This window comes from Heloderma suspectum, chromosome 6, assembly GCF_057233095.1.
Source record: "Heloderma suspectum isolate Gila_16-S chromosome 6, 16-S_ref, whole genome shotgun sequence".
NCBI lineage: Eukaryota > Metazoa > Chordata > Lepidosauria > Squamata > Helodermatidae > Heloderma > Heloderma suspectum.
Window position 1 is genome coordinate 89176679 of NC_139463.1, and position 19468 is coordinate 89196146.

The window sequence follows — 19468 nt, forward strand, 5'->3', positions numbered from 1 at the left end:
AGAAATTTGTGGCAGATCATTTTGGGTAACTGGGAATTATGGTATGTCCCTCATGCCATTTTGCCTTAACGTGCCCCTCTAGAGAAAAATAAGTTACTGAATGGGATTCTATAGAAAAGGAAAAGGAGGTGGAGACAACAAGCAAAGTGATATCTATTAACCTTAACCTTAAACCTAATAACTCCTATGCATGACTTTAAGAAATGCTCCATTGAGAAGCTGGGAAGAGCTTCATGTGTAACTTCTGCACCTTTTAATGTAAAGAGGACATAATACCACTGGCACTGGTGCCAGCTTACCCTCCACACAGCCACCTCCCTATCCAAACAAAGAAAAGATGTGGCTTTGATTGGAAATACCTGCCATGCCACCTCATTCCAGGGCACCAGCTTTCTTCCAGACTCCCATAATTTGTGTTTGGATCTTGATACATACATGGAATATAAAGCATGTGCCACAGCAAGGGCAGCATTGTAAACATTGTAGCTGTGACCAGTCATACTCATCTCAAAGAAAATTCCAGGAAGGCTCTCCAGTTTCTCGTCCTCACTGCAGTCTTTCTTCAGCACTCTATTCTCACGGGATTGTTTCAATGAACAGTTAAAGGCCTTCTCCCAGAATACCTTGATGAAGTCATCTTTTTTTGCCCAGGAAGGATTTACACTCTGAAGAAATTGCCTGAATCCGAATGGATCCTTTGAGTGGACTGCGAAGGATAGCATACCATGCAAGGATTGTATATCGTTACCCATTAAAGTGGTGCTTGCTGTGAAATCCCAATATGTTGTCATAATCCATAACTTACTTATTGGTGAATCTAGGACTGATCTCTGAATGAACATGCTTATTGTAATTATAAGTGGAGTTGCAGTATCAGCAAGAAATACATTGGCTTTGCTTTCCATGAAAGGTGAATGTCCTTCCAATTCACTATGCGATGACCATGCCTTTCCCCCACGTTTTCCAAAGGTTGTCAATTTTTCTATAAAGGTAACACAGATGCCTCCTTGTGAAAGCATTGGCAGTAACTTTTGCAAACGCCATTCTGCATGCATATTATCCAGAGTAAAGAGCCCAATCCATGTCCAGTTGAAATGCACAAGTAACTGGACAAGCCCAATGTACTGATGAGCATCGTTTGGGACCATCTGATATAAAGTACGAGATAGTGCTTTGTCACCCCAGGCTGGGGAAAAAGGTCCAGTTGTGAGCTGAAATAGAATGCAGTGATATTTTATGAATTGAATAACATCTGTATGTGAGTTGTATGTAGGGGTGTACGAAACACTTACCTTGTTCTGCTAGGGCTATCCACAGTGGGGGGGGAAGGTGCTCCGTCCTCCTTCCCGGAATCCTCCCTGGCCGGCTCCGCTCTGCGGTGACTCGTAGCGGCCGCCATTTGCATCCCTGCCATAGCCGTGATAGGCTACGTATATATTTACATAGCCTATCATGGCAAAAGACAGGGACGCAAATGGCGGCTGGTGTAAGGGCTGCCATTTGCGGCCACAGCCCGGCAGCGGCCAGAAGACCACCCAGAGCCTGAGCCGCCTCTGCCGCCGCTGCCGCCGCTGCCCCCAGGTAGGCACCATCCGGGGGGGATTCCGCAGGGTTGGGGGGATTGCCCCATTCCACCATGGAATCTGGGGTGCCGGACTCAAAAATCTGGCCTCACTGGAGTCCATGGTGGAATTCTCCAACCTCCTGAGTTGTATGTGCACATGCAATCAATTTTAGCAAAAACCTGATCGGGTAAGATTCCTACATGGATAAATATCATCTAGAACTCAAAAGTTACTACACACTTACCGTTCTGCTCTGGGGTCTGCTGGGGGGGAGGTGATCCATGCCATGGTGAGCCCACAGAGCTGCTGGCCGGGGCTGTCTGCAGCTGGACTTCCGTCCGTTGTCAGGCTGAAGCTGCAAATGGTGTCCAGCATAGGGGACATCATTTGCGTCCCTGCCCTTGGCTGTGATTGGCTACGTAAATATTTACATAGCCACTCACAGCCAAGGGCAGGGACGCCAATGGTGTCCCCTACGCTGGACGCCATTTGCAGCCGCAGCCCAGCAGCAGCCGGCTGCAGAAGGAAGAGGACAGACCTGGACCAGCCGGCTCCAGGTATGGTCCGTCAAGACTGGGCTTTGCGGGGTGGCGGGGGGGCAGTCCGTTCTGCCATGGACTCCGGGGGCCAGATTCTAAGGAATCTAGCCTCATTGGGGTCCGTGGCAGATTTCTCCGCCATCCCTAGCTGCAGGTGAGATTTTACATAAATGTAGGTGGTTACAGGAGCTTATTTACATGATGAGAAATGCCAGGCTGGATGAATCACAGGTCGGAATTAAGATTGCTGGGAGAATTATCAGCAACCTCAGATATGAAGATGATACCACCCTAATGGCAGAAAGCAAAGAGGATCTAAAGAGCCTTTCCTTGAGGGTGAAAGTGGAGAGTGCAAAAGCTGGTTTGAAACTCAACATTAAAAAAATGAAGATCATGGCATCTGGCCCCATCACTTCCTGGCATATAGAAGGGGAAGGAATGGAAGCAGTGACAGATTATATTTTCTAGGACTCCAAGATCACTGTAGATGGTGACTGTAGACATGAAATTAAAAGATGCTTCCTTGTTGGGAGGAAAGCTATGGCAAACCTAGACAGCATAGTAAGAAGCAGAGACATCACCTTGCCGACAAAGGTCCATCTAATCAAAGCTATGGTTTTCCCAGTAGTAATGTATGGCTGTGAGAATTGGACTATAAGGAAGACTGAGCACTGAAGAATTGATGCTTTCGAACTGTGGTGCTGGAGAAGACTCTTACGAGTGCCCTGGACTGCAAGGAGGTCAAATCAGTCAATCCTAAAGGAAATCAACCCTGAGTGCTCATTGGAAGGACAGATACTGAAACTGAAGCTCAAATATTTTGGCCACCTAACGTGAAGAGAAAACTCCCTGGAAAAGACCCTGATGCTGGGCAAGATTGAAGGCAAAAGGAGAAGGGGACAGCAGAGGATGGGATCGCTAGATAGCATCACCGATGCAATGAATATGAACTTGAGCACACTCAGGGAGAGAATGGAAGACAGGAAGGCCTGGCGTGCTGTGGTCCATGGGGTCACAAAGAGTCAGACACAACTTAACGACTGAACAACAACAACAACAGAAGCTTATTACTGATGAGCATCGTTTGGGACCATCTGATATAAAGTACGAGATAGTGCTTTGTCACTCCATGCTGGGGAAAATGTCCAGTTGTGAGCTGAAATACAATGCAGAGATATTTTATGAATTGAATAACATCTGTATGTGAGTTTTATGTGCACATGAAATCAGTATTAGCAAAAACCTGATTGGGTAAGATTCCGAAATGGATAAATATGGTCTGGAACTCAGAAGCCGCAGGTGAGATCTTACATAAATGTAGATGTTTAGAGACCCCTTCATGGATCACTGCCTTGTTGTGGCGAAGGGGCTTGTGTAACTCAGTGAAGCCATAAGCTATGCCATGCAGGGCCACCCAAGACAGACAGGTCATGGCAGAGAGTTCTGACAAAATGTGGTCCACTGGAGAAGGAAATGGCAACCCACTCCAGTATTCCGGCCAAAAAAACCCCATGGAACGTATCACAAGGCTAAAAGATATGACACCGGAAGATGAGCCCCTCAGGTTGGAAGGTGTCCAATACACTACTGGGGAAGAGTAGAGGGAATTTCCAAGTAGCGCCAGAAAGAGTGAAGCGGCTGGGCCAAAGCCGAAAGGACACTCAGCTGTAGATGTGTCTGGTGAGGACAAGAAAATCCGATGCTGTAAAGAACAATATTGTGTAGGAAACTGGAATGTAAGATCAATGAATCAAGGTAAGCTGGAAGAAGTCAAACATGAGATGGCAAGATTGAACATCGACATCTTGGGAATCAGCGAACTACAATGGACAAGCATGGGCGAATTTAATTCAGGTGACCATCATATCTACTACTGTGGGAAAGAATCCCTTAGAAGAAATGGAGTAGCACTCATAGTCAACAAAAGGGTGGGAAAAGCAGTAATGGGGTACAATCTCAAAAATGACAGAATGATCTCAGTACAAATCCAAGGCAAACCATTCAACATCACAGTAATTCAAGTCTATGCCCCAACCACTGAGGCCGAAGAAGCTGAGGTGGATCGGTTCTATGAAGACCTACAACACCTTCAAAAATGAACACAAAAAAAGATGTCCTCTTCATCATAGGGGATTGGAATGCTAAAGTAGGAAGTCAAGAAATAACTGGGATAACAGGCAAGCATAGCCTTGGTGTACAAAATGAAGCAGGACAAAGGCTAATTGAGTTTTGCCAAGAGAACACCCCGATCATAGCAAACACTCTTTTCCAACAGCACAAGAGACGACTCTACACATGGACATCACCAGATGGTTAATATTGAAATCAGACTGATTATGTCATTTGCAGGCAAAGATGGAGAAGCTCTATACAGTCAGTCAAAACAAGACCTGGAGCTGACTGTGGCTCAGATCACGAGCTGCTTCTTGCAAAATTTCGGCTTCAATTGAAGAACGTAGGGAAAAACCATTAAACCATTCAGGTATGACCTCAATCATCTCCCTTATGAATATACAGTGGAGGTGAGGAATAGATTTCAGGGATTAGACCTGATAGACAGAGTGCCTGAGGAACTATGGACAGAGGTCTGTAACATTGTTCAGGAGGCAGCAACTCAATCCATCCCAAAGAAAAAGAAATGCAAGGAAGCAAAGTGGCTGTCTGAGGAGCCCTTACAAGTAGCTGAGGGAAGAAGGGAAGCAAAAATGAAGGGAGAAAGGGGAAGATATACCCAACTGAATGCAGAGTTCCAGAGAATAGCAAGGAGAGACAAGAAGGCCTTCTTAAATGAACAATGCAAAGAAATCAAGGAAAACAACAGAATGGGAAAGACTAGAGATCTCTTCGAGAAGATCGGAGATATCAAGGGAAGGTTTTGTGCAAAGACGGGCATGATAAAGGACCAAGAAGGCAGGGACCTAACAGTAGCAGATAAGATTAAGAAGAGGTGGAAAGAATACACAGAAGAACTATACAGGGAAGGTCTTTATGTCCCTGATAGCCAAGATAGTGTGGTCACTGAACTTGAGCCGGACATCCTAGAAAGTGAAGTGAAGTGGGCCTTAGGAAGCGTTACTAACAACAAAGCTAGCGGAGATGACAGTATTCCAGTTGAGCTATTTAAAATCCTAAAAGATGATGCTGTTAAAGTCTTGCATTGAATATGCCAACAAATTTGGAACACTCAACAGTGGCCACAAGACTGGAAAAGGTCAGTTTACATTCCAATTCCAAAGAAGGGCAACGCCAAAGAGTGTTCAAACTACCGCACAATTGCGATCATTTCACATGCCAGCAAGGTGATGCTCAAAATCCTACAAGCTAGGCTTCAGCAGGATGTGAACTGAGAACTACTGGAAGTACAAGCTGGGTTTCGAGGAGGCAGAGAAACGAGAGATCAAATCACCAACATTCGCTGGATCATGGAGAAAGCAAGAGAATTCCAGAAAAACATCTATTTCTGCTTCATTGACTATGCTAAAGCCTTTGATTGTGTGGATCACAACAAACTGTGGCAAATTCTGAAAGTGATGGGAGTACCAGACCACCTTACCTGTCTCCTGAGAAACCTGTACTAGGGCCAAGAAGCAACAGTAAGAACCGGACATGGAACAACCGATTGGTTCAAAATTGGGAAAGGAGTACAACAACGCTGCATATTGTCGCCCTGCTTATTTAACTTATATACAGAGTACATCATGAGAAACACTGGGTTGGAAGAATCACAGGTTGGAATTAAGATTGCCGGGAGAATTATCAACAACCTCAGATACGCAGATGATACCACCCTAATGGCAGAAAGTGAAGAAGATCTAAAGAGCCTCTTGTTGAGGGTGAAAGAGGAGAGTACAAAAGCTGGTTTGAAACTCAGCATTAAAAAAACGAAGATCATGGCATCTTGCCCCATCACTTCCTGACATATAGAAGGGGAAGAAATGGAAGCAGTGACAGATTTTATTTTCTAGGGCTCCAAGATCACCGCTGTAGCAAAAGGAGAAGGGGACAGCAGAAGATGAGATGGCTAGATAGCATCACTGATGCAATGAATATGGTCTTGATTATGCTCCGGGAGAGAGCGCAGGACAGGAAGGCCTGGTGTGCTATATGGTCCATGGGGTCATGAAGAGTCGGACATGACTGAACAACAAGGTGTTTAGAGAAGTGGCTCATCTAAACCTTCATTACTGACATGCTAGTTGAATGTTCAGGGATTTTTAAACGTTTTATTGATAGAGCACCATTTATAAAATCATATTGATTCAATTATTTGTGTGTTGAAAAGATTTTTGGGATGTGTTTCTATAAATGTATAGATGGCCTTCGCCCTTGTCCCGTCCTCACCCCACCACCCGCAACCTCCCCCCCCTGCGGCCAGGCAAGCCGGGCACAGGGTGAGGGCACTTCTGTTGGCACAGAAAACTTTGGGTTCAAAGGAAGTGTTTTTTGTGTTGGGGCTCAGATCTCACCTTGTACTGGGTATTTTTGGAAGTTTACTTGCCTTTTTTGACTAGCCAGGTCTGTGGCAGCCATTTTAAGGTGGTACCCAGGACAGTTTTGCAGAGATCAAATGTGCCCCCAGGTTTGGCAGACCCATGAGTTAGATGCTGTAGCAGTCAATGAACGTAGCTCTAAAGCCTATACATGACAGTGACACTGCATATCAAACTTCCCCAATCTGCTGTAGCCTGCTACCCAGAAGTCTTGGAATACAACTCCCAGCATGCCTGATGATTGGCCATGCTAGCAGATCCTGGCAGTTGTTGAAGTCGAAAACATCTGGAGGGCTCAAGGTTTTGGGAGGCTAATGTAAGTTATTCCATTATTTTCAACACATGGAATGGAACAATGTGTGGGTTATTCAACCTATGTTTCTTAAAAGAAGAAAAAACTACACTGAGAATTTTTTTTTAAAAAAATATGAAACTTATTCCCACAGTTTTTAATAATGTTCACAATGGACCTCACCGTTAGGGAATGCTTCATCTATTAAAAAAAAGTTTTGCCACCAGAATAAACCCTCTAAAGCTAAAAGGAACTCATTAACTAGGTTCCTGGGCAGTAGTGATAAAAACCACTAGAGAAAACCTTTCTAAATGAGAAAAAAATGTAGGGGGAATAGGGCCAAAATTCAAATATCAAAGCCTGTTCTTCCTGCCAATATGGACTGAAGAAGCCCACTCATGTCTACAAACCTACCTGTGGAATCTTGTAAATCTCCAAGATTGTGGCAATCTCAAGAGAAATGAGAGAGTAAATTCCCCCAATGATGGCTATCAAATTGTTCTGCACGTCACATTTGTAGTTTGGGTGGAATTGATGCAGTGTAGAAAGCAGACCAAGCGTGCCCATATAAGTAATCTGTGGGTTGTAGTAGCTCTCATAGATGCGAAACCCCAAGGTGACATTAGGGAAGACTGTGGGATTTTCATTGATCTCCTTTAGAGCAAACACCAAGGCTAAAATATGCTGGTAGTTCTTCGGCATCACACTGCAATGAAAGTTATGCACCATGTAATAAAATAATACCAATAGCTGCAGCATTTTAGACAGTTTGTTATAGCCATGATTAGCTCTGATTGGGCATTGGTTGCTCTCCTGAATTATGTGTAGAGCAGTATTCAATACTGCATGGCAGTATTTTAGCTCTCTGCTGCTCCTGGAAGTCTTCCGTAATAACACAGTCCCTGGCATAACCCCTGAAAACAAAGTCAAACCTGATTTATTAAACTGCTTGCACAGTAGAAGATATATGTGGAAGAAGAAGAAGGAGGAGGAGGAGGGGGAGGAGGAGGAGGAGGACCACAACAACCTTGAGTTGACATCCATGGAGACAATTTGGTCAAATGCAATCTCTAATGTGGAATTGGCTTAAATACATCAGTTCTGACATTGCTACAGGGGTCTATGCCACAGGCAGTTCTATAATGCACATTGTCACCACTCTGCATGTCTTCCTATCAAAGAATACATAGCCAATGTCATGTGGAAATGGTAGATATTAAGTCCTTTGAACATTTAAGAAAACAGATATGATTATACTTTCCCCACACAGAGGATTTCTATGTAGTGCTACCTGTTCTTGGTTTCCTATGGATCAGAAAGCACTGGGGACTTATGGCATGTTTTTAAAAGAAAACTTCTGATTTACAATATACAGTTGGCTGGGACATAAGCGGAGGCGACGATGAATTTCTTGAAAGTAGAAATTCTGCCACCACATACCAGGGCCTCCGGGAGAGAAGTGGCATCCTTCAGCCACCTCACAGTTCTCTGCTCCGGTCTGAGATGTTTCACAGTCATATAATGTCTCCCTTATGTTAGCTACAGGGGTGTCACTTTCCCCAAGCTCTGATCGATTTCTCAGTAAAAAAAACAAAAAACCCACAAAGACCCCGACATTCATCTCCTAAGCATTAGCTCCCATTGAGGAAACATCAGCCAGACATCCTAAGGTATTAACCAACAATCCACCCAAGAAAGGAGTTGATTGGCCAGCTGCTTTAATACCATATAAATGACAGTGAGCATTTCAGAACTAATTTGCCTCATGTACATTATCCAAGGAACAGTCCTATCATACAGATTAGAACTGGCCACAAACTTAGAAGGCTTTAAACTAGGGATGTCAGAGAATTCCACCACGGATCTCGGTGAGGCTGAATGCCAGTGCATTCGGCCCCCCGAAATCCATGGCAGAACGAAGCCCCCTCCCCCCAACCCACGAAAGGTGCACGAAATGGAGCACTTACCTGCTGCCATCCGCGCTGACTTGCAAATGGCGGCCGCCCTTCGCTTCTTCATCATAGCCGTGATAGGCTATGTAAATACTTACGTAGCCTATCACGGCTAATGCAGGAATGCCTTTTGTGTCCCTGCGGTGGCCGTGATAGGCTACATAAGTATTTACGTAGCCTATCACGGCAAGCCCCCCCCCCCAAAAAAAAACAGCGTACGCAAATGGCGGCGGCTACGGCTGCTGCCATTTGCGTTCCCTATTTTTGGCCATTTTAGCCTACGTAAATGTTTACATAGGCTATTACAGCGAACAAAAGGGGAACACAAATAGTATAGTGAACTCCGGCTGCAGACAGCCCTGGCCGACAGCTCCGTGGAGCCGTTGCAGAGCGGAGCCAGCCCAGGAAGGATTCTGGGGGGAGGGATGGAGCGCCTCCCCCCCCACGAATCCAAGCTGCAAAAAAGTGAGTTTCGTACATCCCTACTTCAAACAGGATTGAAGTACTTTATGGAAGATAAGGCTAGCAATGGATAGAACTCATGATGGTGTTACTGGATGTGCTCCTTCTAAATATGTGTACAAACTTGCTCATATTCTTAATGTCACATTCATAAAAAGGAACTTCTTAACATTGGCAATAGAATGTCTTTCGCAAAGAGGGGTAACTCAGATCTGAAAACAATGGTGTGTCTCTTTAACTAACACAAATAAGTATTAAAACAAACACATTACTTTTGGGGAAATACTGTGGTAGCACAATTGCAATTTAGACACCAGAAAAATAAACCAGTTAAGCTATTAATGAAAACTTGGATCCTGTGGAGGTTAGCTGAGCTCTCATGGAGACTGGCTCCAGACTTAAAACTAGGCTGTGGATATGTGTAGAGTGTTCAGCCAGCAGAAGGAAGGGTTTGTGAAGTTAGAAGGATGGGATTAGGTAAGCAGAAGTTACAAAAACATTTGTGAAGGAATATGAAAGGGTTGGGGGTGAATGTAGAGAGCAGGGAGAAGAAGGGGTGAAGGGAGGATTTATCCCAATGCAAATGGTATGATCAGGCCAGTTCCCATTGCATAGTCACTGTAGCTAGAAGGGCAAAGGGGTTTATCCAGCATACACATATAATTCACTCTACTTTTTGAGTGCTTTGTGCTCTTGCCCCCTGTTTCTTTACGAGCGGGTCAGCTTCACGTTTGTTCACTGCAAATGTTGATTGTCTGTTCAGGTAGATCATGAGGAGAGAAGCAGGGGGTGCAAAAGGGGTCCGAGCCACAATCCTTTCTACTGACATGATTCCCTATTATAACAGGGAAGGTTACGGAACTCTAATCAGATGACTTTGAAATACATCCAGTTAGCACCTAGAGTCGGACACGACTGGTTGGGGACACCTTTACCTTTTTTTAGCACTCACACACAGCACACAAAGGAGGATGGAGGCTAGATTTCACACATATTTAAGTGGAAAATTGCCAAGGAATTCCAACACAGTCACATCTGAATTAAAAGAGAAAACTTCTCTAAAATGAGAGAACTGGTATAAAGAAGTTGAAAAGGGTGTCAAGAGGGTTAAATACCTACAAACTGCTTGGAGGTTACTTGAAACCAGAATAATAGAAGCTCAGCAAGAATGTATACCACAGGTCAGGAAATCATTTGGAAATGTAACACAAAGTCCAAGAGGTCAACAGCATGGTTAATGAGCAATGTCAAGGAAGTTCTTAAAGAAAAGAATGCTTCCTTCAGAAAATGAAAGCCTTGGCCAAATGAGGAGAGTAAAAGGGAGCACAACCTTGTGCAAAGGAGATGCAAGCAGATAATAAGAGATGCAGAAGAGCATTTTGAGGAGCATATTACTAATCAAGGCTGCTGGAACCTGTATTCCCAAAGCCAAGACACAACTCACAGTAAAATCTCTTACTTCAGTAATTCCAGTAATCGCCTATAAGCCTTTACAATTCCAATAAAGATCCACAGTTAACAGATTACCACTTAGTTCCTTGACAAGAACCTGTTCATGTACATCGCAATGTAACAACCCATCAGCCTTGGGTTCAGCTGTTCACAGAAGACATCCCAAAGAATGGATATCAAAATACCAACTGTGTTTCAGTGTAAGGAACTGTAAAGTGATTTACGTAGGGGCAAAAAAATCCCAACTTCATAAATCAGCTGATGGGATCTGAGCTAACAGTGACTGACAGAGAAAGAGACCTTGGGGTTGTGGTGGACAGCCTGATGAAAATGTCGACCCAGTGTGCATCTGCAGTGCAAAAGGCACTTTCCGTCTTTGGCATAATTAGGAAATGGATCAAAAATAAAATTGCCAGTATCATAGTCCCCTTATAAAAAGTAAAAAGTGTCCCCAACCACTCGTGTCCGACTCTAGGGTGTGGTGCTCATCTCCATTTCTAAGCCAAAGAGCCAGCGCTGTGTCCGAAGACACTTCTGTGGTCATGTGGCTGGCATGACTGAACACCGAGGTGCACGGAATGCTGTTACCTTTCCCGCCAGAGCGGTACCTATTTATCTACTTGCAATTGCTTGCTTTCGAACTGCTAGGTTGGCAGAAGCTGGGACTGAAGACAGGAGCTCACTCCGTCACACAGCACTTGGGTCTCGAACTGCTGGCCTGCCAACCTTCCAGTCTGCAGTTCAGCATCTTAACCACTAAGCCACCGCGGCCCCTTTAGTCCCCTTATACAATTATGTATAAGCAGAAAGCAAGTGCAGAGAGCAAGGAATCCTAATTTTTAGATACATATTATGGCACCACAGTTTGCATTTATTTCCTGTGTGGAAGCCCTTCATACATTACATCAGATTCCTTACATACAGAAGTCCTTACATTAGTTGCTTCATGAACGCTGAAGATGGCTTTTCACTGAAAGGTATAGAGGGGTAGAAGAAAGAGAATGTAGAAGCAATCTCTCCAATGACAAGGTCTCCCCGCTGAAAAAACTCATGCCGACTAGTGATATGGTCACTCGCTCTGCATTTATGTGAAGGAGTCTTCATGCTGCAATGAACAGAATCTGTCTTGCACATAAAATGAGGGAGCAGCCCTATCAACCATACCAATGACATGAGCATTTGGAAGGCTGAAGTTCCCATCTTGACACATAGTTCTTTGTTGTTCTCAAGAGAATTTGACATCTCAGAATTGCCTGTTTGTAACCTGCCTTGAACTGGAGCTGACCCTACTGAAAAACTGCTATTTTTTTATAAGAGGAGAACTACACCAATTCCCCAGTTTTAAATGTCAGAATGTTGAGGGGGGGTTGTTACGCAGGTGTATATGTGTATGCATCATGCAGGTGTATATCTCTGTGGAATTTTTGATCCCTTCCTGTACTGATGCACCAAACAATACTGAGAAATGGAAAAAACCTTTGGAAAGGAGATGATGATGATGATGATGACGATGATGATGATGATGATATATTTCTATACCGCCCCATAGCTGAAGCTCTCTGGTCCTAGTAGAGATGGTCCTAGTAGTTGCAGATATTGCAAAGTACTATTAATATTTCATCTCTATAGGAATCCCAGTCTGCAGTGCAGACATCGCATAATAATATCAGCCCTCTGTGGGACAATGGTTCTGGCCCTTTGGCCCAGCTTTTATAAGGATGGCTTTATAAGATATTCCAGTGTTGTTGTTATTTTTTCTTGAGGCCCCTAGATATCCCTTGGGGCTTAGTGAGGAAGACAATTAATCAGAGACATGTTGATAATTACAGGGGAGAAAATGTGCTTTCCCTGTGCTGGCACTGTTGTGACACCTAGAGGAGGAGAACAGGGGAAGCAGCAGCAGGGGCCAAAGACCTGGTGCATCCACCCTCTCTTTGTCCAGAGCAAGGGGAATATCAGCCGGCTTCCTGCTCAGCCTACTTAGACACAGAGAATATTGGTCATATTGTTTCATATAACCAGTATTTTTGACCCCAGACTCACAACGTGGGGAATTGTGGATTGTTAGTAAGAGATGTACACTATGTTGCTGTGAAACTGTCTACAGTTTTATTAATCTCAGCTCTTATGAAACATCGGTTTAAACAACTGTAGGCCAGTGAGGAAAAGAGCCAGACCATGCATTCCCTATGCCTGGGCAGCCTGGCCTTGATACCCCACCATGAAATGGTTCTCAGTTGTAGCCCTGGGAAATAGTGGTTATCCTGCAAAATATGTTAAAGGTTCTGTATGGTATGCTAGGGATAATAGCTTCTAAAGCTGTCACAGAATAGAGGCTGCTCACAAAATGGCAGCTCAAAAACTGCATAGTTTAACCTGCAAAGCTATTGAAAGGGCTTGGGAGCAACTGGAGTAGCAGGCAGATCGGGTCTGGCTTAACACAAAGTGATCTAATTTTCATCTTACATGGTGAAACATTTGGGATTAAATTCACCAGGAATTGGTGGAGAACCTTTTAGAAGCCAGGTACTTTACTAAAAGGGGATGGGGGAAAACGCTTGAGTTAGGAGACAAGGGGATTCCCTCTATTAGAGGACCAAAACACGCAGACACTACTGCAGTGTAACAAGAATCTTGTGTCTTATGACAAAGCTCCTTGGAAGTGCATAAACATACTCATATCAGTATAATATAATTAATATAATATAAGACAAGACAAGACAAGACAAGACAAGACAAGATATATAAATTTGGCCATGTGTTGGATGGTCGACCGCCTGGGAATCAGGGTTCCTGCTTCAAATTTTTGAATCTTCAAAGATCATGCCTGAATTAGGGGGGGAAAAAAATCACAGAGAAGCCATGATTCTTCGAAGATAATGCTTTAATTTTTTTAAAAAAAGCCAAAGTGGGGGATAGAAGGGGGTAAAACTTAGTCTCATTTGAAGGGATAGAACAACCCCCTGCTCAGTGCAGGAAGCCTGATTCCCAGGCGGTGGGCCATCCAACTACAGACTGGGATCAGACAAGCATGCTCACATCCAGCCCTTTGCTTGTTGCTGAGGAAACACTGAGTGACTGAGTGCTGAGGAAGCTATACGACCAGTAGTCGGAAGATGACATGGGCCGTCGAGAGCTGTGATTGGACAGGAGGGAAATACAAACACTGTCATATATGGACAGGCAAGGGAGGGGACTATGACCAGATACAGTAGCGAAGACAGAAAATCAGAGCACATTAAGGGGAAATACTGGGATATCAGGGCATTGAAAGCTGTAGCACGGAAGCGGGAAATTCCGGTTCCAATTCGAAGCAGGTACTGCGTAGTGTGAAAGACGGGCGGTGAAACCTCATTGGAAGCGAAAAACCTGTAAGTGTAGATTGGCCCCTGGTGACATTTTATTTCCCATTTTATTCCTGATTGGCTCTCTTTTCATCACTGGCCAATCTGCAGTTGGAAGGCACTAGCTGAGCTTGGTAGCCTTCTGCCCAACCCCGTAAAAAGTGTACGTAATAACAGATATACATGCATATTACATACATGTCAACTGAATACACATATGCAGAATCATATGACATTGAACTCTGGGTGCAGAAAAAATGTGACACCCCCAAAGCTAAGGAAGCCAGAGACCATAGACAAGGCCCTTGAAACCAATACTGGTGTATTCAAGAAGAACAGGTAAATTTAAAACATACAACAGGGAAATTAGAATCATCCACTCAAAGGACATTAAAACTGAGTAAGGGTGCAACCCAGTAGGTTCTAGGCAGTGTCTAGATGGCCATAAGATTTCTCGGTTTCTGGAAGCCTGTATGCCCTGGCCGTGGGCTGCTAAGGTTTGGAGGTGCCAAGATAATGATAAGCCAGATCCAGGTTTGCTTACAAGGAGACTTACTGAGTACTTACAACACAGCTTCTCTGAACCCAGAGCCAAGAGGCACAATGGGTTTTATACCATACATGCCAGCAGTGAAGCAGCATGACAGAAGCAAGTGTTAATTAGCATTCATTCCCAGCATAGACTAACCGTGCTTGTTCAGAAGGAAAACAATCAGAACTTTCTCAGCACAGCCACCTGTAACTCAGCATAAACATAGCCTCACTTCTCAGGCACATCCTAGGCCCTGATAAGATACTAGCCTTCATTAGCATGGAACGTGCTGAGGCCACGCTATTGATGCATCTCACATGCTCAGAGGCCCACTAGAAAGGAATATGCACCAATAATGAATCTAAGCAAAGCATTAGGAATCTCTAGGCCCCACTAAAGCTACAGGTGACTTAGTTACACTCTTGGGGTCATTACAGAGCAAGCGCTTCAAGCACAGTACCCAGAAACCCAACTCCTCACCCCCTCTCCCACCTCCTTGTAGGTGGTGTGGTTTGTCCCCAGCTCCATGCTCATAAAAGCATTGTAGAGCAGCTGAAAAGGGGGTGTTCCTGGGGGTGAGGAGGGACCATGGAAGGGCCATTACAATGCTTCCTATGAGCTGTCTGGCCTCCCCCTCTCCCACTCTGAGGTGCCCTGATTGGACTGCCAAAATGGCCATCTAGCTGCAAATGCAGGGCGGCTGGATGATGGAGGAGAAGATCTCTTCTGCACTCCACCCACCCTGCATTGGATAGTCTGGAGGCAGCCAACTATCCCCATGGGATTGTGCCCTAAGTTACAAGATAACAAGGATTTTTTTAAAAGTCAGCGAAACAGCTAGATACAGAGAAAATAAGTGTGTGTGTGTGTGTGTGTGTGTATTTGGCAAGGCTGGCCCTACCATTAGTCCGTAAGAGATGGTGGCCTCAGGTATCAGACTTGGGGTGTCATGAAAAAGCAGCATATTGTTAGTTATTTAATTTGTTATTATTGTCCATTGACTGTTAAGAATGGGGCAGGGTGCTTGTGGGATTTTCTTCCTCATGTGCCAAAATAACTTGTTTGGCTTGACTGGGGTGGGTGAGGGGTGACATTTACTCTTCCAACTCAGGAAGCAAAATGTCTGGGGCCAGCCCTAGTGTCTGACTTAGAAGAGGGGTGTTGGTGGGAGCAGCACTTTAAAGGGAAATTAATTTAAACACAGGTTTAATTTAAGCACAGAGCAAAAAATAGCATCTAGCATTTACACTTAAATTAATCCTTAAAGAGAGAGACAAATGCCAGCCCATAGTATCATTGAAAAATATAGGCCTATAAGTTTATGTCTGTTTCTAGCAAAGTGTATATATGGATAATTATGGAAAAGAGGAAGGGGAAAGGAAGAAGAATGGGAAATAAAAGTTTTCAGAATGGTCATTTTGAGATAACTGGAATGAAGTTTTTTTTTCGATTTGTGAGAAAGTTTTGGAGGTGGTGCAAATAAAGGGGTTTGGGAAGAAAGCAGGCAGGAAGACTTAAAAGGAAGTTAAAGGAATAAATAGGAGCTATACAAGTTAAAGGAATAAATAGGAGCTATACTTGTCCTTCTTTTGCTGGCTTGCATACAATGGAAGCTCTGCTGAGTAGGGATGTCAGAGAAATCTTCTGCGAATTCAGAATAAAAGGAATAAATAGGAGCTATACTTGTCCCTCTTTTGCTGGCTTGCATACAATGGAAGCTCGGCTGAGTAGGGATGTCAGAGAAATCTTCTGCAAATTCAGAATAAAAGGAATAAATAGGAGCTATACTTGTCCCTCTTTTGCTGGCTTGCATACAATGGAAGCTCTGCTGAGTAGGGATGTCAGAGAAATCTTCTGCGAATTCAAATGGGGCTGGATTCTTTGGAATCCGGCCTCAGGAATCCACAGCAGATCGGAACTATTTACTTCCATTCCAGGAGGACTGGAGGCGGAACAGCATTCGGCTATTTCTTACCAGCCAGAGCCGTTTGCCTTCTCCCTGTCCCTGATGATTGCCATGTCTTAAAAAAAAAAAAAAGTAATTGGGAGGATGTGCCCATAGACCTATACGCATATACAGTCATGAATCTTGCGTATACGTCTATGTGTCCATAGGCTTATATGCAAGATTCACAGCTCTATTTTGTGTATAAGTCTATGGGCACATGCAATTAGCAGGATGTGCCCAGTAGCCTTAAAAAAAAAAAAAAAGACATGGCAATCAGCAGGGACAGGGAGGCAAATGGCTCTGGCTGGGAGAAGGGAAGGTAAGCACCCCCAAGCCAGCCCCCCCCCCGGAACCCAAGTGGAGCAGAACTGCTTTGTAGGATTCCGGGGGAGGGGGAGGAATGGAACGCCTCCCTTTGCCACAGATTCCCCACCAGAACAGACAGTGGGGAATCCGTACACCCCTACTGCTGAGCTCCTTCAGGATCAAGAAGGGAAGACAGAGAAAGAAAGAAGTAGAAATTGTATTAAAGGGACCATACATAAAGACACAAGCAGGTTTGCAGTGAATTCTGGGTAACTGGCATAAAACTAGTTGTCAAGATGATCTGGAAGGTATCCAAAGAGAAAATGCTACTACTTGGACCAAAGAGTTATTTAAGAAATGAACAGGCATGAAACTGCATTATACCAGATCAAAAGTGTACTTAAAGACTTTACTTACCACTGAATGTGCATACATATATATATATATCGTTGTTGTTCAGTCGTTCAGTCGTGTCCGACTCTTCGTGACCCCATGGACCATAGCACGCCAGGCTGTCCTGTCCTGCGCTCTCTCCCAGAGTGTGCTCAAGTTCATATTCATTGCATCGGTGATGCTATCTAGCCATGTCATCCTCTGCCATCCCCTTCTCCTTTTGCCTTCAGTCTTTCCCAGCATCCGGGTCTTTTCCAGAGAGTTTTCTCTTCGCATTAGGTGGCCAAAATATTTGAGCTTCAGCTTCAGTATCTGTCCTTCCAATGAGCACTCAGGGTTGATTCCTTTAGGATGGACTGATTTGACCTCCTTGCAGTCAAGGGGACTCATAAGAGTCTTCTCCAGCACCACAGTTCGAAAGCATCAATTCTTCGGCGCTCAGCCTTCCTTATAGTCCAGCTCTCACAGCCATACATTACTACAGGGAAAACCATAGCTTTGAGTAGATGGACCTTTGTCGGCAAGGTGATGTCTCTGCTTCTTACTATGCTGTCTAGGTTTGCCATAGCTTTCCTCCCAAGGAGCAAGCGTCTTTTAATTTCATGGCTACAGTCACCGTCTGCGGTGATCTTGGAGCCCAAGAAATTAAAATCTGTCACTGCTTCCATTTCTTCCCCTTCTATATGCCAGGAAGTGATGGGGCCACATGCCATGATCTTAGTTTTTTTAATGTTGAGTTTCAAACCAGCTTTTGCACTCTCCTCTTTCACCCTCAACAAGAGGCTCTTGAGATCCTCTTCACTTTTTGCCATTACGGTGGTATCATCTGTATATCGGAGGTTGTTGATAATTCTCCCAGCAATCTTAATTCCGACCTGTGATTCATCCAACCCGGCATTTCTCATGATGTACTCCGCATATAAGTTCAATAAGCAGGGTGACAATGTGCAGCCTTGTCGTACTCCTTTCTCAATTTTGAACCAATCGGTTGTTCCATGTCTGGTTCTAACTGTTGCTTCTTGACCCCCGTACAGGTTTCTCAGGAGACAGGTAAGGTGGTCTGGTACTCCCATCACTTTAAGAATTTGCCACAGTTTGTTGTGATCCACACAATCAAAGGCTTTAGTGTAGTCAATGAAACAGAAATAGACGTTTTTCTGGAATTCTCTTGCTTTCTCTATGATGCAGCGAATGTTGGCGATTTGATCTCTAGTTCCTCTGCCTCTTCGAAACCCAGCTTGTACTTGCGGTACTTCTCGGTTCGCATACTGCTGAAGCCTAGCTTTTAGGATTTTGAGCATCACCTTGCTGGCATGTGAAATGATCGCAATTGTGCGGTAGTTTGAACACTCTTTGGCGTTGCCCTTCTTTGGAATTGGAATGTAAACTGACCTTTTCCAGTCTTGCGGCCATTGTTGAGTGTTTCAAATTTGTTGGCATATTGAATGCAGCACTTTAAGAGCATCATCTTTTAGGATTTTAAATAGCTCAGCTGGAATACTGTCATCTCCACTAGCTTTGTTGTTACTAATGCTTCCTAAGGCCCACTTCACTTCACTTTCTAGGATGTCCGGCTCAAGTTCAGTGACCACACTATCATGGCTATCAGGGACATTAAGATCTTTCCTGTATAGTTCTTCTGTGTATTCTTGCCACCTCTTCTTAATCTCATCTGCTTCTGTTAGGTCCCTGCATTCTTTGTCCTTTATCATGCCCATCTTTGCACAAAACATTCCCTTGAGATCTCCGATTTTCTTGAAGAGATCTCTAGTCTTTCCCATTCTGTTGTTTTCCTCAATTTCTTTGCATTGTTCATTTAAGAAGGCCTTCTTGTCTCTCCTTGCTATTCTCTGGAACTCTGCATTCAGTTGGATATATCTTCCCCTTTCTCCCTTGCTTTTCACTTCCCTTCTTTCCTCAGCTATTTGTAAAGCCTCCTCAGACAGCCACTTGGCTTTCTTGCATTTCTTTTTCTTTGGGATGGATTGAGTTGCTGCCTCCTGAACAATGTGACGGACCTCCGTCCATAGTTCCTCAGGCACTCTGTCTATCAGGTCTAATCCCTGAAATCTATTCCTCACCTCCACTGTGTATTCATAAGGGATATGATTTAGGTCATACCTGAATGGTTTAATGGTTTTCCCTACGTTCTTCAATTTAAGCTGAAATTTTGCAACAAAAAGCTCATGATCT